General features: G+C 39.8%; 1 protein-coding gene across 6 annotated transcripts in view; it reads right to left on the reverse strand.

Moving 5' to 3' along the window:
- ARHGAP28 (Rho GTPase activating protein 28) overlaps positions 1–24,311 on the reverse strand; it is a 77,299-nt gene that overhangs the window by 47,705 nt on the left and 5,283 nt on the right. For 2 of the 6 annotated variants that reach the window (XM_048289312.1, XM_048289310.1), the window contains exon 1: positions 3,843–4,078. The exons of the other annotated variants lie outside the window; for them this stretch is intronic. The gene's annotated coding sequence lies outside the window, so the exon portion shown is untranslated. Of the gene's footprint in view, positions 1–3,842; positions 4,079–24,311 lie in introns of those variants that run through there. 6 annotated transcript variants of the gene reach the window in all.

Genomic DNA, 24,311 nt, shown 5'->3' on the forward strand with positions numbered 1-24,311 from the left:
CAGATACCAAATTATCATGCAGTAGATAACAGCAGAATTTGCTAATTATCAAAACACCCCAACCACTCCCTGTAGCACCTAATTAATTATATAGGCAAGAACTAATTCATCATATCACAACTCCAAAGGCATCAAATAAAAATTACGGAGGTAGGTGAAATGAGATCTCCAAAATAACACAGATGTTTTGTTACAGAAGAGGGTTAAAAATACAAGCGCTAGTTCATGATTTAAAGCTATGGTACACTATGAGTGAAACGACTGCTTCTGTAAGTCTTACAGAGCTTGGCTGAAGTTTCTTTCTGAGCTTTGCAAGCCTGTACATATTCTTGGCTAGATAACCACTAAAAAGTAATTAATATTGCTATGCAAACATAGTAAATCATGTCTGGAAGCTCACATGCTCATGTCAGAAGAGTACAACTAAGCTGTTTTTGTGCCCTCTGTCATTGTGGGTTCATGCTCCTCTTCCCGCACCTGCCTAGATAAGAGCCATGATCCACGATAGGAGGTGAAGATTCATCAGGCATTCATCCTTCTTTTAATGATTGTGTTAGATCTTTCACTGTGCAGGCACTTTATGAATGTTGTGAAACTGTAATGCTATTCTTTCCATGAGGACACCAAATTACTTATCCATGCTTTTGATATAATGCATCGTGGCTGAACTGCTGCAGCTCTCTCTCTCTCTGGATGATTTCCAATCAAGGGCTATATTTACGTCAGTTACAATTGATTCAAAATGCTTCCACAGGATCTTGAACAGGCTAACACATCTTTGTGAGTTTAATCCAAACCAGATGATATATGGCTTTATAGTAAAACAGGGAATAATCATGCTCGCACCTCTAGTTCTTTGTTTTGAGTTGGTAGCCCAGGTTAATATTCAGCCACTGCTTGGACCAGCATATTTTTTGGACTTTCAGGTGACTACAGATTATGCTTCCAAAAAGGGAGTAAGGCAGGCAGTCACCTAACTCCTATTTTCAGGAAAGACTGAAGGATTCCAGAGCACAAACCCTATGGACTTACAGGGAGAGCAAATGCTCCTGCTGTCAAAGTCAGTTTTGACTTAGGCATTTAAGTCACAGAAGAACTTTTGAAAATTTGCCTTCAACTTTATTATATATCATTACACTCTTTGTCCCTGGAGTTCTTTTTCTGTGGGCATTAATCTTGCCCAGTTTTCTGGGACTTTGACTACCTAAATTCCTTATCTTTTAAATTTGGCTTTGATTAACACAGTGGTTATTTATTCTTTTGCTTGGCAGGAGTTTCTGCAAGACTGCCATAAAGTCAGCCTGTTTGTTTTGTATTCTACTGTTAATCCCTTTTTCCTTTATGACATACATTCACAGTATCCTAAGGGGAAGATTACTATACATTTATACGGATTCGTACTCACATATAAATAAATGTATGCATACACAACAAAGATGGCAGCAAAGGGAGGGAACAGTTAGTAATCTCCTAAAAGCCATTGTGAGAAAGTCTAGATAACACATGAAATGGAATGTTTTATACAACACGAAGCAGGGGATCAACATTAATCAGTTGCTAAATGAAAGCATAATTCAAGATAAGAAATGGAACAGAGTTTCTTCAAAGAAGTTGGAATCATTTGGGTGGGAGAAAGTTCTGTCAAATTAAGAGACTGTTATATCATTATGATAACTTACACACTGCTCACCACCTAAGGTTTTCCAAAACAATGCATTTGAGGAGACTTTCTAGTAAAAATTAATTAAAAGAGTTGAAGAAAATACAATATTGCTTTGAGTTGCTAGGTTAATTTTCATCAGAATTTGATCATCATCTTAAAATCTCAACAGTGGAGAATTTGTAGCTATCTAGAAACATCTACATTTCTGTGCCTCACAGAGACTTTCTGAATTAGGAATCACTTTGCAAATTTCCTGGAAAGCCCTGCCTTAAAAAGCCCTACCATCTAAGAGTGAGCTGCCTTTTCATGGCATATACAAGATCACCTTCACTGGGAACAAATCGGAGAAAACCCAGTGATGGGAGATCCTTCAGATTTCTTCCATTCATATGAAAAATGAGTCACAAAATCAGAAAAATGAGCTTGGACAATCATTTATGCTAGTAAACTCTATCTCCCATCCTGACAGAACACCACTGAGACTTGTAATGACACTGTATTTACTGAAGAAACTCTATCGGTGCTAGGAGTATAATCCTCCAGCAGAAATTTCTCAATAATCCCACTGATTTGATTTTCTTTTCCAAACAAATCAACCAACAATCTAGGGAGCAAAAGTCGAATCTCCAGAGATATTAGCTGCCTGGATTTCCTTTCAGCGAGACTTTGTATTTGACAAGGGAAGAAGAAAATAGTTGCTCTTTCATCGTAATCAAAATCAATTAAAATCAATTATGTATTTATCATTTTGACCATGATCATCATTTTATGCTGTTCTGCAGCATCTGATGCCATTTCAGACTTCCCTTTGATCCCCAGTATAGGCCTCATGCTGCCCCTACAGAGGGAATAACAGGGTAAGAAATCCTTGAAAAGCTTTCCCCAAGGCAAGGAGTATTATTTCTGCTGATGGTCATGACCTCGGCTCATGATATTTTGCTACAGGGGGACTTTGGAACCAGAAAGGTTGCGCTGGCCATGTCAGTATGTGCAAACTGTCACAGAGCAAGAACAGCTAAAAGAAACTCCTCAAGCACTCCTGATGTTTACTCTGGAGGTGCTGAGCTGTAAGTCTCATGCCAGCCAGCCAGTGGGAGAGAAATCCCCTGGAATCCTTGTGCAACAGATGAAAGAGCGTGTTTGTGAGTGTTGGGTTGATGGTCTATTGTTTTCATTTAGACTACATAAATAAGCTTCCAGTTTCCTTTAAACTATGTGGACAAGTCCTAGTTTCCAGCTCCCTTGAATTTCTCCAGTTTTCATCACGAGGTAAACAGTTTTAGCTGCTCTTCCCCACCAGTCTCCTGCCACACTGGATTTTTACCTGGTTATCAGTGACAAGCAAACTGAAAGTAGCCATTAGAAAGAGACTGCACTATCTGCAAATCCTTGCCTGCCAAGTGTACAGGACCAAGCCAGATCTGAGCACAATTTGAAAAATGAAGATTGGGGTAACATTTTTGTGAATGTAGAAGCCCTTTAGCTCATTTAGCTGTGTAATCTCTATAAATGCATCACTTACATTGTCAGACCTGGCTTTCCTCCCATGGAACAAGTCAGAAGTTTCTTTTTTGTTATAGCTAGGTTTGTATAAAGCTCTTATTGAGCAAGTTAGAGTCTGGCCATGACACTGAGCTGAAATCCACGTAATTGATATAAACATCTATATGACATCAGAAGGCAAAAGTTGAAAAAGGCAAATTTCTGACCTCAAATCAAATGAGAGCAAAAATAGGAAAATTTGTGAACAATTCAATTTGGAATGAAGATTCTTCTCCCTCTGGGATATTATTCCAGTGGAACACATTTTTAAACAGAGAAAAATAAAATATTATAACAGAGTGTAACTTTCCAGATGCACACCTTATTAATAAAACCTTGAAAGTGTTTATGTTAATAGATTCTTGAGGCACATTTTAATACAGCTTGAGTTAATCAAACCATGCATATGCCCCTCCTGAAGTTGCTTACACTTGCATTGTGTCCAGTTGTTTTTCTACAGTGGATCTTTTTTTTTTGTCCCCCCTTTCCTGCCTGGTAAAGCTGGAAAATTCCACTAGTGATAACTCTGACAGATCGCTCCCCCTCCTGTCACTCCTTGTTTAAGAAAACAAGAGGGAGAGAACGTGGTCTGAAAGGCTGAGAAACTACTGATTTAGTAAATTCTACAAAGTCTTACCTCAGAGCAGAATAGAGCCTTGGTGTTATCCTTAAAGGAGCAGAGCAGAGTCTTTCCTAAACCCAACTTCTTCATGCTCCTAGTGGCAGTGAGTCCCTCCTCAGCCTATAATCACCGAGTTGCATATTCTGGGAGCTATCTGACAGCCTGTGACAGGATATTCTGCCTCTAGTCACACAAGGGCTGCGAGAACAAAGAGTGGTGGAGCTTCTGGCCCTTCTGGGAAACAGACTGACACTGCTCCATCACTATTTAAAGAGCAGATGCCTTCAGGATAAATCCTCTTAGTATGTTTTCCTGTTTGTGTCAGAACTTAAACCTTTTATCCGTTTCCTAAGAGGAGAAATAAAAAAGTAATCAGCACTAAGCCGCTCTGTAGCTCAGGAGAGTCCCTGTGGGGTGGCTCAGAAAAAGACAGAGCTGGCCTATGTGTCCTTCTGAAGGGATATGAGACACTGCCATTAGCATAACGCAGAAACTCATACATGGCCAGATGCAAATTGATGAGGCACTCTTTCTGCTCCACCCAGAGGAGAAGCACAGTGTGCAAAGCTAGAGAGGAAGGAGAAGGGAGCCGGAGTACAGCTGTTAAGAAATCAGATATTTATGGGGAAGCCTTTCTTGCTTTCCTTACAGCGGGATGCTCAGTGGGGGGTCTAGATGAATACTGAAAAAAGCATTCACCAGATTTATATGAATAGTGGCCCAGAATTGGGTTATGGCCACAAGATCAGTGAAGTCTTGAGATGCAGTGATAGTTTTGAGCTGCAGCTGGGGGATGAGGAAACACGCTGTGCAAAATATTCCCTGCCACAGGCAGTTAATGCTGTCAAAGGAGCCCTAAGAAATAACTCTTGAGTTGGTCAAACTTTACTCCCTCCACCAAGCCTTTGTTTATGCATTGAAATGCTTAAACGGGTCTGTCAAATTTACAGCATTCCTGTCATCATTCCTCCAGCCTGAAATACAGGAGGAAAAGCTAACTTGCTGGTTATAAGCTTTTTAATATCCTACACTTCCTCCAAAGACATGGCTAAAACCCTACAGCAGAATAAAGGAAAAAGAAACCCTGTTACTTAATCAGAGAAAGCAAAAAAAAAAAAAGACTGAAACAAAGGAGAGAGAAGGGAAAGGACTTCCTGAATCAGACAGAGATTTCCTAAGGGTCAGAAAAGAGCAAAACCAGAAGTGGTTTGGTTTTACAGTTCATCTTGAAGTTAAATTTGCTATGTGTTTTAAGCTGGACTAAATGTTACCTTTCTTTCTACTGGGAAACTTTTATGATTACACAAATCCTTGAAAATTTTGAAAACTTCTAGTAATTTACCATTGTCCGTAGGTCTTTTTAGGGACTATGAGCTCATGCTTTAAAGGACAAACCGCAAGGAAGAGCAAACGTGGCTCAGGAATTTGGTAGTGGACTGTGGGGGTGCTCATGCTACAAATCCAGCTGATAGTGGTGGTGACCAAAAACTGCTTGGAAGCTCCTGCTGCTTTGCCTGGAATTACGAAACGATGCTAGTCCGTATCATCCCAGCTTAACACCTCTACAGTGTTACTTTCTACAGGCATTCAAAGGCAACCTCTAGGCTGAATAGTCATGAGACTGCCCTCTCTGCTTCCTTCAAGGATGCCATCTCCCTCTTTTTAGTGAAGTGATGTACTGTCCCCACTATTACTCTCCTTGTGTCATATAAATATGGTTTTTGGATTGCCTTCTCCCGAGGTTGGTCTCTGATGAAATTTGGACAGTAATCAGTAACAGTGACTTAGGTTTTCCTAGAAAGTAAGGTGACCTATGGTTGCATTTTGTAAATATGAAATTTTCAAGCCATGTTCCTTGTGGCTCACTGCCTGTGGGGTAAAGAAAAATTTTTTGTGAAGGGAGACGAGGAAACGGAGGTCGTCTCACATGCAGCAATTCACAATGAGTGCATCTTCCCTCCGGCTGCTGTCAGCAATTAAAACACTCCCCATGTTTCAAGAAGTGCTGCATCCTCTCATTTAATGTTATATGTTGAACCAGGATGTGTGAGTTAGAATGCTGCTTGCCACAGCCAGCAGAAAGTCACCTCCAAAGAGCAATTCAGCTCGCCCATGGCTGAGAGGTCTGTCTTGCAGTCCCATAAAGGGGGAGAACAGTGAGGGGCTCACCAGAGAGCTATTAAATGCTGCAAGTGGATAACTGCTCACTGGACATTAGTACATTTAAAATTAAGAGAAGTGCGACCCTCCAGCTACAGTGTCCTTGCAATTAACATATTTTACCTCCAAATATACAGTATTTTCTGTAGCTAATTTTAAAACAAGCATTTAGGTTTAAAGGCTTGCCATAAAACTGTGTAAATCTGTCTAAACATCATTTTTTGGCCTCACTCTTTCAGGACCAGCACAGTGGTGAGCCCTAATCACATCTCTCCTATGAAAAATAAGGAGTGGTGAACCCATATACACAGGTGTCCCCCTAAAGATCTGCCTGCCCCACATCTTTATTCATATTTGAGAATTCTGTCTTATGGTTTGTACAAAGTAATTCTGAACCAATTCCATATATGGGACATAATGATGGAATATTTCAGCAGATATACTGAATGCCATACCTCCGATAAATACTCACACATGGTTTCACGCTATTCTTTTTCTAAATTTAAATGTAAGGCCAGTCAGTCATAAAAAATTAGCTATGCAAATAACTGATTTTTTTCAGGGCTTTGGCCAAACAAGTAATTGAACAAACTCTTCATTTAAAGTTAATCTGAAACAAAGCCATTTTCTTTTCCTGTATAACTTCGGAAGAAAAATAAACAGTTTGATCTCAGAGGTTTGTTTTACTTTTCTGTTGAAAGTTAAATCCACATAAATTAGGAAAAAAGCAGTTCATTTAGAAGATGTTGAAATGAAATGTTTCAGCTTTTTCTGATTTTTGCCAATTTTTTTCCTTGGCTCAAAACATGCTCTTGTAGGTTATTCTGATCAGCCCAAACTTTCTTTTCCCTTGAAAAAGAAATGTTCCTTTTATTTTGGTTCCACTTCTGAATACAGTCTCCTGTTTTAACAGGTCATGGCTGCTGGGGAATAGCTTTAAGGACTTGTCTAACTGATGTCATATGCCAGGCATGAAAATAAAACTACAAGGAAGGAACTGGAATAATTATCATTGGATTAATTATTCCACAGAAATTCAACAGACATGATTATAACTGTGTGGTGTTTTCTTCTGAAACACGACTGCTCTTTCCACAGTGTCTATATATTGATCTATTCCAGCTGTAGTGAGTAAAATACAGAGGCTCTTCTCCAAGCTGGATTTTACATTAATACTGGGATACATTATGCACACATGCTCCAAATCTGGCTTGTTTCTTGTAGTATAAAAATGGCAATATACTAAAGTTTAATAAGTGATGTATTTGAAAGCAACTATGTAGATAGAAAGAAAATAGTATTTCATGGCCAAGCAGTCCAGACCTGACATCAGCTCCTCAGATGTGACAGAAGATTAAACCTTCTCTTAGGAGATCTCTGAAGATCTGCTTCTTCTGTCTGGGCTTTGGCAGAGGATCTGTGAAATGTCCTACCTACATTCATGATTGATTAATTGTGGTCTTACCTCTGCCTAGGAGACCATTAATTTACAGAATAGGGATTTTTCAAAAAAGAATGCTTAACTTCAAGACCATTTAGGCATAAAACCAGTCAGGCAAGAGGAGAGGGTTTACAGAGCTATATAAAAGGATTGCAAAACGTCCAGTGCCTATCTACGAAAACTGTGGAACAGAGAAATCCTTGGAGTGCGAGTAGGAAGGGTTTAGTTTGGCAACACCCATGTCCCTCCTCCCAGGAGCCCACGGGCCACCGAGCTGGGTTTCACAAACGCACTGAGGTGGCTTTCTTTATCTGCAGGAGCACTCGGCACACGCTGTGAAGGTCACCTTGACAAATGAACTTGCCTGGCAGAAAAAAACCCTTCTCCACTAGTAAATTAGCAGGAAGGGACTGAGCTTGTTTTGCAGGGCCTACTGCGATAGCCGTAAGCCAGGGCTGTATGTACACTGGAAACAGTGTCTGGAGCTGTGTGAGGGGGGAGCTGGGTTTTGTGCTGAATTCACAAACACAGTTTTTCTCAGGTGGGTCTTTGATCTTTGGACAAACACTATTCCCCCCCTTAGTTTTCAGTCAAATTGTCAAAGGTGACTTCTAACAATATTCTCCAATTAGGTCTTCCAAGAAAAGCCTGTGTTGCTTCTTGTACTAAACAATATCATAGACAGGCTGTTATTTATCCTAATTCCAAAGATTTACAGAACAGTTCCCTAAGGAAGCCACTTAGTGTCCCTTAGAGGCATAATTTCTTTAAAAGCTTAACCAAGAAGGCCAAAAATGAAAAGCTGACAGTCTGGAAGAAGAGTTACTGACTGAGTAGGACATGAATAACAAACACTCTAAGTCACATGGCAAGAAGAAAAAGAAGAAAGAAGAAAGAAGAAGAAGAAAATAATTACTTGTTAGTATTGCTGATGTTGCTGATTCATTGTTGTAAGCCATAGTATTGATGACATTGCTGAAGCCGTTTTCACCTGGAAAGAAGGACCTCAGCTGATTGTCTGTAATGTTACCACTTTCTATATTCTCCAGAACCAATTCCTGCCAACAGCCAGACAACAGACTCATAGAACCTCAGAATCACAGAATAGCTTGTGTTGGAAGAGACCTTGAAGATTATCTAGATCAACCCTGAGCCATGTTCCAACCCTCAACCATGAATCCAACCATGCTTAGACCATGAACCCACTGTGCCTTGAAGAGGCTTTTCTATGTATAGTTTGGATTACTCCTCAAAAGAAGTGAAATTCTGGTCCTTAAAAGCAATCTTTTTTTTTCTGATCTTCCCCCCTTTTGCTTTTTCTCATCCCAAACCATCTTTCAAACTAGTTTTTCTTTTACTTCATCTACTTGATGTTGCTCCATGTCTTTGACGCACAGGGAAATGCTAGGGGTAGGGTTCCTGCAGTCTAAAATGATTGCCTGCCTCTCTACTCCAAAACAAGAATATTCATAACATATGATGTGGGCTGAGGGTTCAAAGATTATTATAAAGAGTATAGAAAACCCAGGATGCATGACATCAAGAGCTGAAGGATTACTGCAGCTTGAGCAAAAACAGACGAACATTGTTTAAACCCAAACAAAGCCAAACAATGGGTAAAAGTCCTGGCTTACTGATTGCCAAATGTAAGACATTTATTCTCCTTCCTCCCTTAGATGTTAACCAAGTACTTCTGCGCTAACTACAGCTAAACCACTGTAATGTATCAAGATATTTTTATATTAACAGATGTTCTTCACGAACGTAACTTCAGAAGTAACTGCCAGATTCCTATTTGGCCAATAACTTTTATTTTAAGAACTGGGGTGGGTTTCTGCCGAGTTTCTAATGATCACTTTGCTTCTCCTTAAAGGCACGGATTTAATTTGGAGAAAATACCTTACTAGTTTCACTTATTAGGCAATGTTAATTTAATCAGCAGTATTACTTGAGCAGGATTGTAAATCATGAAATGTGTTCCAGTAAAAGGACTTTAAAAAATCCCTAACTAAACAGGTATCACATCTGAAAATTCTGTTGGACATAAATAGACAAAGTAAAAAAGAAGTTTTTGCTTTCTGTATACAATTATGACTCTGAATATGCTCAATACATTACAAATTGCCCATCTCCAAACAGAAACAGAAATATACATAAGTTTCTTTAAACAGAAACATACATAAGTCAAAGACATATCTAATTACAATGTATACCATAAATATTAGGTTAGTCTAAGATTTTTCTAATTATTTGACATGAAAGCAGAACTGGGCTTGCCAGCGAGGCAGAATTTGACATGCCTCTCTTGTACAATGCAGTGAAATAGAGGATAGGGCAAAACAAACTTCTATTACCAAGTTTAAAAGAAAGAATCTACGTTACCCATTCCATCACAGACATTTCAACATAAAAATAAAATTATAAGATATTTGAAAATATTAGTATGAGATTAAAAAAAAAAAAGTAGATAAAATACTATTACCACTGCCATAGGGCATTAACTGCAGTTGAGGCCACCGATCTCTTTTCCTGACTTCAACCCAGAGACCCAGAGCCCACCATGATCAGCACTTGGCACACCCAGTGCAGCCAAACTCATGTCAGTGCCACCTAAGAAACAAAGACCATGGCTAGTACTGCTGAAAGTGGTGTTTTCCCTTTAATTGTGCAGGTCTGAATGGCTGAAGGTACTGGAGACTCAGGCTGGCAAAGGCACTGGGAAATGGGCATGCTCCTCGTCAAACGCAAATGCCTTCCCAAGTCTGAATGGGGTTCCTGCATGCTTTCAAGATCAAGGCTTTCCTCAACATCGAGAAATCTCTGGCTTCAACAGCACTGTCCAAACAAGATATACCTGGACCCATGGTTTCCATGAACAGAGATAGATAGATAGATGGATAGATGGATAGACGGATAGATAGATAGCACTTCAGGACAGCTTTTCTTTCCCAGTCCCTCTCACAGTTGCACAAACCCAGCTGGGAGGCTTGAGGAGGACACCAGCCATGTGACAATGTCACAGGTTTCATGGAGTCCTACAAGATGATTATCTGACAGTTATTTCCTCTTGCAACACTGTTGCAGCAAAGCTCTTCAGCTCCCTGTTGTTCATGTAACAGCTGCTACTGATCCCAGCACCAGTGGTTTCATTGGTCATTGGCAGATCTTTTTTGCACCGGCAAGGCAGAAGATAATTGTTGATTCAAACTAATAGAAAGTTCTGGATCGAAGAGGCAGAAAATTCAAGATATTTTATAAAAGATGGTGTTTCAAAAAGGCTTTTGTGGCGACATTGCCAACACTGCAGTAACACTCTCCTTTGCCAGCTGATGTAATTGCAGGCAGTTGGTGTTCAGATGGTCCAATGGACAAGTGTTTCACAAGACCTCCTAAGAGCTGAGAGGGCCACTTATGTCTTACAGGACACGAGCTGGTAACTTAGTGGTGGGTTATGGCTGATGGGGAGAAGCACGTGTTGTAAAGGGGAGGCAGTGAAATCTGGCAATGTCACCCACACAGGATACATACAAGCACTAACTGATAAAGATGCCCCTTACTCCCTGCCCCACCAACATCTGGTTGGGGGTGCAGAAGACCTGCCAGGAATTCCCATGAGAATCCATTTCTTGATAGGGCTGCAGTGCTGTGTCTAGTATTCTGGACAAATTCCAGCATACACCCAGCTCTGTTTACAGTGCTCATGAAATTTCAGTCTGCTGCTTATGTCACCTGTGCTTACTGTATCTGTTTCCATGTGCTGTGAAAATGTTGCTGTGTATTAATATTATTATTATAATAATAACAATAATTATTATTATTAATTGGCGGTGTGAGTCAGAGGCAAAAACCTCCTGCTTGCTGTCCTTTGTACTAGCTACCCTGAAAATTACTATTCACCATCAGGAGCCTGCAGCCCACCTGTGCCCATGCAGAGTGCTGTGCTCCCTAGCCATGTCCTGATCGCACTTCAGGCAGAAAATGTCATTTTATATCCCTAAGATAGCTACATTTCAGTGATAGAATTGCTTCTTTCTCACTAGATACACTCAGAAAGTTAGGGGTATAAGAAAAGCACAGCAGTAACAACAAAAAGTCAGAGATGTTCCCATACTCAATTACATGGCAGTTTTAAAGCTGCCTTCTTGGGCCCTATGAGGCATAGTGCTCTGGTCCAGTGAAGAATGATTTCTAGCCTCAGAGGGTATAGACATATGTAGATTTAATCCAATCAATGATCCAGGACTACACTTTTGTCTTTTTCAGGCCCTAGGCTAATCTTATATCTGAGGAAAAGAGGTAAGTATTTCCTTTATTTTTGTCTCTCTTTCTGGCTGGCTGTTTAGAGATTATATCAGCTATTTGAAGACAGACGGACATTTGCAATGCTGGTAAAAATTTGTAGTAGAAGTGGAAGTGGAGAGTGGAGCAGGGGGCAGAGGAGCAGACATGGTGTTCCTGGACAGTGTGTTTTTCCACATGGCTAAAAATGCTCGGTGTCTGCACTTCAGCAACACAGCTGATGCACTGCACGTGACAAACACCCCCCCCAAATACACACACACACCCACACGCATGCATGGATGCACAAATGTGTGCAGAGCACAGGAGAGACCACACCACAGTGAGTGTGTACACCTCAAGGATTTTTAAAGCATTAAGGATCAGCTGATAGACGAATTACACAGCCTGACCCTGAAACTAAAACCTTGAGCAGATTTGCCACGACAGCAAAAAGCGTCTCTGCTTGTTTCATCATTCCTTTCTCACCACGGTCTTCAGACTAGTTACAAATCTGGCTACAAGATTTGAAAATTTGCTTAGTAATTGTAATTTACAGCAGCTCTTCACAAAGATTCACTATTATTGGAAAGAGATGGAAGCTGTGTGCACGGAGGTTGCACATCATGTTGACAGCCAGGGTTGGAGTTATCGACTTGAGATGTTTAATGTAGTGCGTGCTGTCAGACACACCACGAATTCTGGTTTACTAGGGATTTCTTTGATTTGATTTAACAGCTTATTGCCCCTTTGGAGTATATGCTGACTATGCCCGAGAATTTATTACACACTCTCCTTTTTGCTCTATAGCTGAAGTTTTTCACTGGCTGAGCAAAAGGAGTTTTGAATAACTCTAGGCAGCACCTCAGCTCAAGCAAAAATATTGTCCCCTGGAGTTTCCTCAGAAGCCAGTGGTCTATTCTGGAGTTTCCACTGTGGGCAACCAGTGGTCTAATCCTGCTTGAAACTGACTATTCAGAAGAAAAAGTATGGGTGTTGGAGTGGAGTGGAAAAGGAAAAATCTCACTTAGAAGTGCCAGGACTCAGAGCTGGAAAGAGTTTTTCCGACAAACCAGAAAAATTAAGCAAGGTCTGATTCCTTTGAGGTGCTCAGCACACTGGCCACGATCCAGTAAAGCACTTAAACATTAAGTGTGCTCTGGAGAGTGCTGTAGGGAACAGCCTGAGCACTAAGTACCCGGCAGGATCAAGCTCCAAATAGGGACCAGACATAAACCAGATGGCATTATGTCAGCTTTGCCATATTAATAAGTTATTTTGTTTGCATTTTAATCTCTCTCTCCTTTTCTCTCCATTTTTGCTTTGCCTTTTCTATAAAAAAATTCATGTGTACTTGCAGAGGAAGGAAGGTACTGAAATTGCCCCTTATCACCTTTTCTCAAGTATGGAGTTAAAGCAAGAGTTGGGAAAGCGGCTGCTTGTTTTTAACTTCAACTTAAATCATCAGTACTTGGAAAAGGACCATCAGGAGTCTGGAGCTGCTGAAGGAAGGAAAATGCTGACTCTGTCCTCTAATGAGCTCTCCAAACATGTGTTGAGTGTGCTATTGCACTTGAGAGAATCAGTGCCTGCATCAGAGGTTATTTTAATGCCTTGAGGTTTTTTGGGGATGGGGGCAGGTAGGATGGCTGAGCTGGAAAAATGGAAGGCAGCTTTCTGCCTGTTTGTAAACCGGGTTCAAAGTGAACTGAAGTGAGAATGCTGCCATGCAGTGCTCAGCACTCATGCATCCACTGAGGTCACCTGCCAGGAGGCAGAAGGAAAAAAATCAAGTTCTAGTTGCTGCTTTGTTTTTTCAAACAAGCTCACGGCTTTCCACTTTTTTTCTTTCCAGCACAGTTACAACTATGTCCAGAACTTCCTCAGACTTGTGATTTGTGCAGATGCCAGTTTTTTACATGGATGCTTTTGAAATTGAGCACTGCCCAACTGGAAGCTGTCCTAGCTGGAGCCACTTTGCTGCAGGGAGGACACGGTCTCCAGCCGAGGTGGGACACGTGCTTCTTTCTCTGCACTGCTGGCACTGCTGACTCTCAAGACAGAGCACCCTGGGCTCAAGTCTGAGGCTCAGAGCTTGGATTAGGGCAAGCCAGCTGGCTGCCAGGCAGGTTAGGAGTATTTTTGCACAGGCTGCAAGTCATCGCTTTGTTGGAGCTGTGCGTGTGTGTGGGTTGTGTGCAGTGAGACTTAAGAGGAAATTTCTGGGATCATTTTAGCATCCAGGCAACTGGAAAAGGAGCTGATGGAGGCGCCAGACCTTTGCTTTCATGCCTGCATTAATCTTCTCCTGGCCTTGGAGAGAAATTTTAGATGAATTTAACACATGTTCTCAGAGCTTTCATTCTCAAAGTTATTTGTGCTGTGGATCCTGACCTGATGAATGATAATGCCAGTGAATTGGCCAATATAAATTAAACTTCACTGGATAATAATTTTAGTGAGGATTCCTGCTGCTGTGTCGTTATGTAAGGAGCTGACAGTTGACTACCACAGCCTAGAACTTTTGAGAAACAGATTTTCCTATCTCAAAAGCTAGTGGTGGGGACTGGAGAAAGCAGTAATGCCTCTTTATTTTATATCTATATATCACCCAAGAAAAATATTTTCTTAGGTGTAGTTATGGAGTTCTTTTGGTCCAGGGAAAGGAGTTTCAGATGAATATAATTATAAGAGTTAAGACAAATAATGTTATTGCTACTGCTGGAGAAGTTCCTAATTAGCAACCGAGCTATATTAACTGTCATGTGAAAGTTTAGTCCATGGCAAATGTGGCATAATTCAGAGTAATTCTGTCATGAAAGAAGTAAAAGCCTAGTTAAGTTACTTTTTATTAGCCATGCACTAAGAGCAAGTCCCCAAGTGGTTATAAAAGCTCACAGTGTAAGTGGCAGCTTATTTGTCATCACAACTTGGTTGTGATTTTGAGCCCTAATAGACTAGGAAAGAATGCAAGTAGTTTGGGGATAGTTGACTACCAGACAGTATGGACATGGTGGGAATATGACGAGAACTTTTGATCAAACAAGGAACAAACTAAAACCAAGGCATTTTGCTTTTGTTAACTGACGAGTCTGCTAGAGTGCCCTCCAGGAAATGCCCACATAGATGTTATAGCTCCAGGAGGTACATGAGTGTATGGGCAGGTTTTTCTTTGGTTCTCCTACACTTGCTGTCCATAGATTTGCCATAGAGCTGCAGTTCTGAACGTTGTCAGGTAAAGTTTTCTGGCCTCACTGTAACACCTTGAGGCAATGATACTATCTGGGAAAATAGTCAGGAGAACCCCAGAGCACCCCCTGGCACATCCCACAGTCAAGCTTAGAAATCACCTGAGTTTGTCCGTCAGGAGCAACTGGACAATACAGTTAACTGTCCATTTGTGAAAAAAGTACAACCCAACAGTTTTGTATAGAACATTTCTAAATGAAACAGAATATGACTAATAATGTGTCAATCAAGCCCAGCAAACCTTGCAGGAAACACGGGGCAAGTGCTACTCAGAATAAATTTGTGATAAAGTTTGTGTCCAATGAAAATTAGAAAGCCACAGCAACTGAGAGGAGCCACAGAGTTGCTCTCATTAGTTATCTTGTCAACAAGATTGAACCAGCCCATACAACAAAAAATGTTCAAAGTACTTAGAAATATAGTAAATCAGAAAATACAGTAAATCACAAAATTTTCTATGGCACAGACAGTACATGTGTCTAAGTCAAGGCTTTCCACTCAAGATATTACCTGATTGCTTTTTTTCATGAAAAATAAACTAATTTCATTTTTGTTAGGCAAACACTGGATAGTAGCATGAGGTCACAGCTAACCAAGAAGCTACTCACTTATCATAATTTCCAGGGAAGCAGGACTTTCCTATTTACATATTGTATAGGATAGCAGTCAAAACTCAAATACAGAATAGTAAATCATTTGACCTTGGGGCATTTCAAGGGTTGCATCAAAGAAATGTACAGACCTGACCTTGCAAAAAACTTCTGCCATCACACCTGCTACAAAGTGTGTATTTTTGTATGCTTTCTTTGTGAAAATGCCCAGTTACGTGTGTTTCAGCTACTTCAGACTTCTGAGTAACAATTTCAACAATCCCTATTCAATATTCTAGTCACAAGCTTTCTTTTCCACATAATCCGATCACAGAACTTTTCAACAACTTTGATTTCAAAAAGTGCATGATTAAATCAGTAATTTAAGTAAACCACCACGTCAAAACAAAACACTAAATTCAAGAATAAGCTTCAGCTAAAGAATTCTCATGAGCTTTCATGTACTTTCATCATGGTTTTAGTCTATCCTTCACTTTACTACTTAGTAATGGAAAAGTGTATCTATGCCACAAGACCTCTTCTAATGCTGTCAAATATTACCCATTTTCAAAGAATGACTAGCCAGGTTTTTGTTGACAACAAGGCAAAAGTGAAAAAATCCCTCAACTACATAGCAAGAGGCATTTGCATGATAGTTGTTAAAGTAGATCTTAGGATGTTTTCTTTTTTACTTATGTACTTCTTATTTTGTTAACTAATTGCCACTTTACCATTAAATTTTGAGGTTCTTTCCTAAGTTCCTTTAGATTCTTTTAATTATTGGAAATTTTCTTGGTTAAGGTTCGGATGCGCAACGTATTTTTTTAATTTTATCTTTACATAAGATATACTTTCTGAATATACATATAAGACGACATAAATCTCCACCAATCTTCTGATCTTACACACTTAAAAATTATATAGATAGATATTTCTATTTATTTCAATTGATGTCTATAATCAGAATCAATTAAATTAATTTCTAGAAGATACATCATCACCTACAAAAACCAAAATACCTTCCCTGTTCTTAAAATCTACAGGACTCATTCCAAAACCACAGAAGACTAACTCAGCAAAAGTCAAAAGTAATACCAAAAGCACACAGACTATCATAGGTAGGAGAAAAAAATCCCACAACCAATACTTACAGAATTTCTTAAAATCTAGTTGTTTCTTTCAAGCTGCAGGCCAGAGGACAGCTGTGTATGAGGCAGAGACACAAACAGTGCATCCTTTGTTACCTGTTCACAAGACTATTTGAAGTCCACTAAAAAGCAAACTTCTCTTACAAAAAGACAAAATAAGATGAAGGAAAAACACATAGATGATTTTGCATCAGCCCTTTTGCTTTCTGCACAGCAATTGTCATGAAGATTGCAAAGTAGAATATTTTTTTTCTGTTAGTATCGGTCACTTTGAGTTTTTATAGCTGCTTGGAGATCTGCATCATTGTATTTGATTTCAGCTAATCAAGCATACAAATGAACAGGAATTCAGACACACAGCACTGTAAAAAAACAAAGAAGGAAGTTTTTTCAAACAAAATCCCCTTATTAGGCAGTGGTTCCAGTGATGCAATCAGAATAGGAAGGAAAGTCTGTGTTGCTTCATTGTTTTGTTTGGATTTTGGGGTCCAGTGCTAACTTGTGATATTTCCATTTGTAAGTATATTTCTCTGAGAGCCATCCAAAAAAGTGACTGTGATGAATCTAAAAGGAAAAATATCCCATTGAACTTGCTAAGTTTTTCCATCATGAGTGACCATTACAGAATTGCCACACTCAATTATCTTTCCTGTGTTGCTCAGTAGCTTTTGGCTAAGTTTACTGTTTTTCATCAAAGTCCAAAGTGGATTCAATAGAAATGTAATTTCAGAGAAATTCAATAACTGATTCATCCCTGTGTGGAATTTAGGAGTTTCTAAACAAGAGAATGGAATGAATAGGATAAATGACAAAAAGAACTGCAACATGTATTGAAGATGCACAGTTAGTCGCAGAATGCTGACACAGAACATCTTCAGAGGCAAGCCCAATGCCTACTGTCACCAGGAGGAGTTCTAGATCTGACTTTCAGAGTGGTGAGATGTCAATTACATTTGTAATCCAAAGATTCAGCTCTCTATAGCCTTCACGGTTCAACAGTAAAAACAAACTCTTCTCCAGAGTGACTTATCTGATCAGCCCATCATAGCACCTCACTCTAAACAGGATTTTCCAGGTGTCACGTACAGAGCACTGCGTTGTCTCTCTGGCTTTAGATATCATGGTTTAGGTGTGAGAAAGGACAACAGTGGCAGAAATGTCAGCTCAAGCAAACAGGAATTTTCCTTATGTCTCCCAAACATAAAATGCACAACAGCAGTCTTGCAAAGTGAGCAAACTCTTTTAATCAAATATAAAATTGAAATTGAAGATTAAGAGATTTCCTCCCCTTCTATAAGAATATGTCACTCCTCTCACTGTATGTAAGGATGTGTTGTTCATTGCTTATCCCTGAGATCTACTCATTGCTTTCAAGTGATCTTCAGGAAATGATAAGTTTGGTCTGCTATAATCACATCATAGGGCATTATTCATTTTATAGGTAGTTAAAAATTACAGAAAAGTGGTATTACGTTTTTAACTAAATATAGAGCATAGAAAAGTACAGAAAAATAAATACTGAGCTTATTATCTTCAGCTATACCAGTTGCTTAAGTATACTGACGTCAGTGAATGTTTTAAGACCCTGTGAAGATGGCCAAAGCCATAAATATGTATTTTCTCTAAAGATACCAGAAAAACTCTTCCCACTGTTTATGATTTTCCTGGTTTTTTATGGTACTCGGTGCAAACTGCTGTACTTCATTTCAAAGATGAACCCCATACTAAGTTTGAATTTATTCAAAGTCTTCAAAGGTTGTCTATCAAATGTTATTGCTATGTCCAGGGAATTCATGGGATATGGCTATTTGTGGGCTTTAGGGTGGCCCACAGATGTGTATCATGTCAGCATTTGGGTCATTCCTATTGTTGCACAGCCTGAGGTCCCCTTAGTTTGTACGAAATATAAAATCTATCCCAGTGATGGAAACTTGTCACCAATAGTCTCAAAGGAGGTAACTTAATCTAGCCATCCACTCCACTGATATAATTAGGAATGCACTTTGTCAGCCTTTGAGGGTTTAACTACAGCTGGCTGGGTTCAAGGCAGTCTCAGAAACCAATCTGTTCTTAGTAACACCATCTCCTTCACAAAATTACAGACATACTTTCAGCAGATAGACCCAGCTGACTGCTGAATGATGTTTTTCCACCCACTTTTTCAGTGGTCAGTGTCTTTTTTGGTGTAACGGAAGGACTGGATCAATGCCACGAAATGATTCAGAAACCAAAGGCTGAACTGACAGCTGAAGAATAAAGGTTATAAACCTTATTTACAGTGTTTGAATGTGGATCAATGAAATTTCTGAACATCATCATATTTCTGATCCAGCTGATGAAATTTAATTAGAAAGGAGATTCTAATAGATATTCAGATGCTGACTGGCCTTCGTCTTGTTTAAGAAAGAAAAGACTTTTTAAGGTCTATTGTTCCAGAAAATCAGAACTCTACTCTTCAGATGGATTACCTAAGTTAAAGGGAAAAAATCTAACCTAACAAAAATGTATAATCTTCTTTAAATTTATTCATCAGAACTAGCTCTGGAACCCTGCTGTACCCTTGATTGTTCTGCTGGAGATTCAGATGATGAATACTTTCATACTGTTGTCAATAAGATTTTCTAAGAATATCACAAGCAGCACTCCTTTTTCATGCTCTTTTCCCTGGTAGGAACCTGATTTGCACAAAAGAACAAGATATTCTGCTATGGTTCAAGTAAGTTGAGTAAAGCTTCCCCTCTAGGACGCAACGTATTTGAGAAAAATGCGGTGTAACTTTATACTTGTTTATGTACCTAAACCTGAAAATACCCAGCCTAACCTATTAATCAGCAGAGTGGCCTGTTCAGAAAAACACATACCCTTTTTTTTTTTAACCTTATCAGTCCTGAAGCATTAGTTTAAACACTTTGAATTCCAGCCCTCAAGTTTCCTACAGTCGTGTCAGTGGGCTGGACACAGGCTCCCCAGGGCCAGAAGCGCTGCAGCTGAGGTAGCACGTCACCATGGCTGTTTTTTGGCTTGGGCAAAGCTCTGTGCTAACGTGGCCATACAGCTCCTGGACACAGGCAGAGGGAGGTCAGATTTGCTTGCAGCCACCCCATAAAAGTATGTTCTGAATTCCTGTGTGTGCAATCATTATGTGGTAATCTTGATATCCACTAAAGCCATGGATTTATTACCTTGCTGTTAAACCATATGATGTCAGATTGAACCTCTTTGGTTTTACATTTTTTTTTCATTGCTTTATTTGGTTCTTTTTTGCCTGTAATGCAGATGTTCAGTAGAATACAGATATCACAGCTGGGCCTTAAATACTGTAGTGCACAAAATCCAGTGTCCTGTGTCTGAGAGCAAAAAAAAACAAGACTGTGAAATAAAAAAGCAATACACATCTCTCTTACTTCAGTAAGTTTCATGTAAGTAGGAGAAGATAACCTCTGAAAATTACAACTTAACTGTATCTTTTAGAATTCTTGTTAGCACTAATAGTGTTAATTATAGGCATCCTTGTTATCCACATGAATATCATACCCCATGTTTGAATCTGGAAAGAGAAAATGATCCTCCAAGGACATCCTATGACAATAAACTCCATGTGCAAATGGACGATTACTTAAAACTAGTGACTCATTGTTGCATGACATGTAAGGCAATTAACTGCAGATTTACTTGTGTTCATGTAGACTGAAGCAAGCTGGTTTGGTTTGCGTGATCTTACTGCATTGTTGAGTGTGGCACAGTTAACTTCAGGGCAGGGCTAGCTAAATCTTATACAACAAGTTCAGTAGTTAAAAAAAGGCATAAGAGATGGAGCCCATTAAGGGTGAAATGCATTTTGACCACACAAAATAGTTGCAGAATCAATGTCTCTCCCAAAAATATGTGGTGTGCTTCGTAAACACAGAATATGGAGGTCCCGTATGATGAAAAAGGCTTTTCAAAAATTGATGTAGTAGGTTCTCTTGTTTGTTTATTTTTAATTGCTACTCTTTGTCAGAGGTAACAGATGGCTTAAACAAATATGCTTGAAGAAAATTCCAGTTAATATTTGACTTTTGGAACATGTAATTCCGTTAGCCACATACTCTGAATCGTCAATGACATGTGGGTAACTTTAAGATTCATGCTCCATCTATGGTCTTGCATATATTTTACACACACAGGTAAATTAGAATAAATGAATACTTCCAGAAAATTCACATTACCAGTAATGCTAGATTCTCATGGGTTAATTGCTTTTTCTAATTGAAAGAAAGGAGGGAAGAAAGCAAGAAAGCAAGACAGCATCAAAGGATTGAAGCAGATCACTGGAGCTTACAGTGAAATGCAACCTCTGAGTGGCAGATGTAAGAAGGACCTTACATGAGGCAGACACTATTGTTTCAGCAGGTGACAAAAGGTTCCCATGTATTTAAAAGAGTTCTTTCCTTTGCTTGGAAGGCTGTCCTGGCTTCCTTCTTCCTACCCTCTCTCCAAAAGTGAGCACTTGCAATGTGAAATCCTGCTGCAGCTTGAGTACAAAGGCTTCCCTTGTCTCTGTTCATCAGGAAAAACTCACTGTTTCCTTTCACTTCCTTGCACATGCATGATATGGGCACCATCTGGCCCAGAAATGGCCAAGGACAGCCAAGCCTGGAAAACAACTTCAGAGAATGCCCTAAGGCCCTAGGCTTCCCTGCTCCATGTTTCACCTGTATTTACACCAAAGATTTTATAATAATCTCTGATACATCCATACAAATATTTAGAACTCAAGTTTTCAAAATATTTTTGAGTAAAGGAGGGAAGTATTGCAAAAAGAAGATAGGCCTAGTCACCGTTATGTTTTAATTATCTAAGACTTCATACTGATGTCCTATTCTTCAAGAATGCTGTTGAAGAAGTCAGCCTGACCTGAGACAGGAGATAGCATAATCAGATCATGCCCTGTAAGCAAAGTTATTGACAAAAAGATGTGAGTTCTGATGACTTGAAAAAACCTCCATTACTACACCTAAGTGTCCATTAACTCAGTCCACATGTATAAACAACGCTCATAGCCCACTTGATGTTTCCCTGCATGATTTATAATTGACCTTTTTTTAAAATTAGAATTAAAAAAAAGACTAATTCATGCTATAACTATCCAGTTCTTGTTCTTATACTAAGGTTAACCTTAAAAATGCACTATGCACGAAATCACTTCTAAATTCCCTCTTGCCCACTAGGTATGATCATCACTGGGCCAAATAACAAGGTTGGGTGTTATTTTGTTCTGAGTTTTCATTAGCAAGAGAAAGAGAAACTGAGGGTGAGGAGGCTCTCCACTGCCATACCTGTACTTTGCATTGACTAACTCAGAGTCTGGCCATCTGCAGACTCTGCAGGAGTGTAGTTAGCAAGGAACCTACGATTCCATGAGTCAAATTCAGGCCTTTATACATTTATTATGCCCTTCTCAAGTCTGAACATTTGGAAGCTAGGGATTTTTTTATTAGCTCTAGTAAAATATGAAGACTTACAGCTCTAGAGCTTCTTCCATCTCTGCTAGTAAACTGTGAGAGTGACCTGATGTCTGACATCCTGAGGTTTCATGCACAGGTGTTTAAAACACAGTTCCCTGGCTCGTCTCTTGCTTTACTTGTCTTTCATCTGGTAAATGATGTCAACACAGCTGGACTTCCACATCTGATATCTGTTCTCCTCTGTCTCTCTCTGGTATACACTTGTTCTCCTCTGTCTCTCTCTGGTAGGGCTCTTCTACCCTCCACAAAAAGCCTTATGGTCATTATTTTGCTCATCATCTGCTCAGAGGACCTTCTGCAACCAAGAGCTTTTAAAAAAAGGCTTGTATAGTCCTCAGGTGGAAATTCATTAACAGCAATACTGAGTAGCAGAGATTTCTGTCTCTCCTTTGTTCAGCTGCCTTCTGCCTAAACAGCATATGTACATCCTAAACTGGATGATTTTATGCATCTGAAAATCACACAGACTTACAGTAGCTGAGTATTACATCCAGCATCCTAAGTAAGACACATAACTGTCTTTAAATGAACAAGCTGATAAAAGGCTCCCTGCTCCAGTGTTTATTCCACTCTCCTCAGAGACTCTGACAGTGTCTGGAAAGTTAAGATATGGTAGGAGAAGAAATGAATTACAGAAATGAGGAATCCCTCACACATCATCAGTCTTTTCCTCGCATTAATTACAAGGCATGCCAACTCAAGCACTTCTGCTGATCTCTGCTGAAATAGTCCTTCAGGGTAATAGGGCACTTTTTCAAACATGTCTTTTAAACCATTTCATGTTTTGACTTCAAAATCTCTACCTAAATGCCATTCCAAAACCCATGTGTCTGGTGGGATTTGAGGCCCAGCTGTAAACTGCCCAACTACAAAACAACATTTGTGAGTTATTTCTTTTCTGACTCCAGATCCTTTTATTTGCACACAAGGATGAGAATCAGGTAATATATAGGAATATAGTCCTTCTCCTGTGCTCCTTTGCTCCCTCTTCTTCCCACCCCCATGTATTCTTTTTTTGTCTTCCTGTTCTGAGTCCCTAGCACTCAGACAGGACTTGGGAGATCAGGGTGGTGTGAGTCAATTTCCACTGAGAGAGAAAGTAGGAGGCAGGAAAAGGAAGGCCAAAATACCAGGTAGGATGCCTAACTTCAGTCACCACCTTGGGATGTGACTCTGGGCACGATTCTCTGGGTACCTCTCCTGTGCTCTTTCAATGCACCCACCGTGGAGGTACCTGAAGGCTTCACAGCGCATGGTCCTGCCTTTCTGGCAGATGTGCTGCCAGCTGGGCTTGCTCTGCTGTGCTGCCTGGCCTGCTGGAGCTAAGCACTGGAGGGGGTCAAAGGGTTGCTCTTCTGCGGTTAGCCAAAATCCAGGATGTTAGCTTGACTGTTTGCTGTGGATACCCCACACTGGTTCAGGATGTGATTCTATATTTGTACAGCGCTATCCAGATGCTTTTCAGATACTGTTCTAGCTAAGTACTTTTACTAGTACTCCATAGCTGTGTCTTGCAGTTGCCACCTCTGCACATTTTCCACACGTTTGCACGGAATTACGATGATCTCCTGAACCAAAGTAACACTAAGGTTGTGGATTCCTGGGAGTTTTTTATGCCTGTGCTTTCAGGCTGCCAGATGCAATCTGAACATGTCTGTGTAGGGCATGCAGGGCTCTCAGGTCCTTCTCTTTGGTTTCTTGCAGGCAGCTCCAATCCTCATGTAATCAGAGATAAGTGACTTAGTTAAAAATGAATGGGGCAGCTGGCTAAATGCTCAACCAAACAAAATGATCAAAGGAACAGCGCCAGATGTTCTTCATTAGCTCTACATATGGAGGTACCAGGGAGAGCAGCAGGAGCACCAAACTAAAAAGAAACCAGAGAAGCCAACTCTAGTTTCAACCATAACATGAGGAGCTGGCTATAAATACTACATTCCTCAGTGTGGCTCCCAGAGGATGTGCTGTAAGTATTTCTAAAACCTACAGGAAAAGCGTATCTACTATTGTCTGACTTATTTATATGCATCCTCCTGCTAAATATTTTATTAAGAATTATCATTCTTAGCATCTATAAAAATATACTTTAAAAATCGTATTTAGAAAACTTC

This window comes from Corvus hawaiiensis, chromosome 30 (assembly GCF_020740725.1).
Source record: "Corvus hawaiiensis isolate bCorHaw1 chromosome 30, bCorHaw1.pri.cur, whole genome shotgun sequence".
NCBI classification, from domain to species: domain Eukaryota; kingdom Metazoa; phylum Chordata; class Aves; order Passeriformes; family Corvidae; genus Corvus; species Corvus hawaiiensis.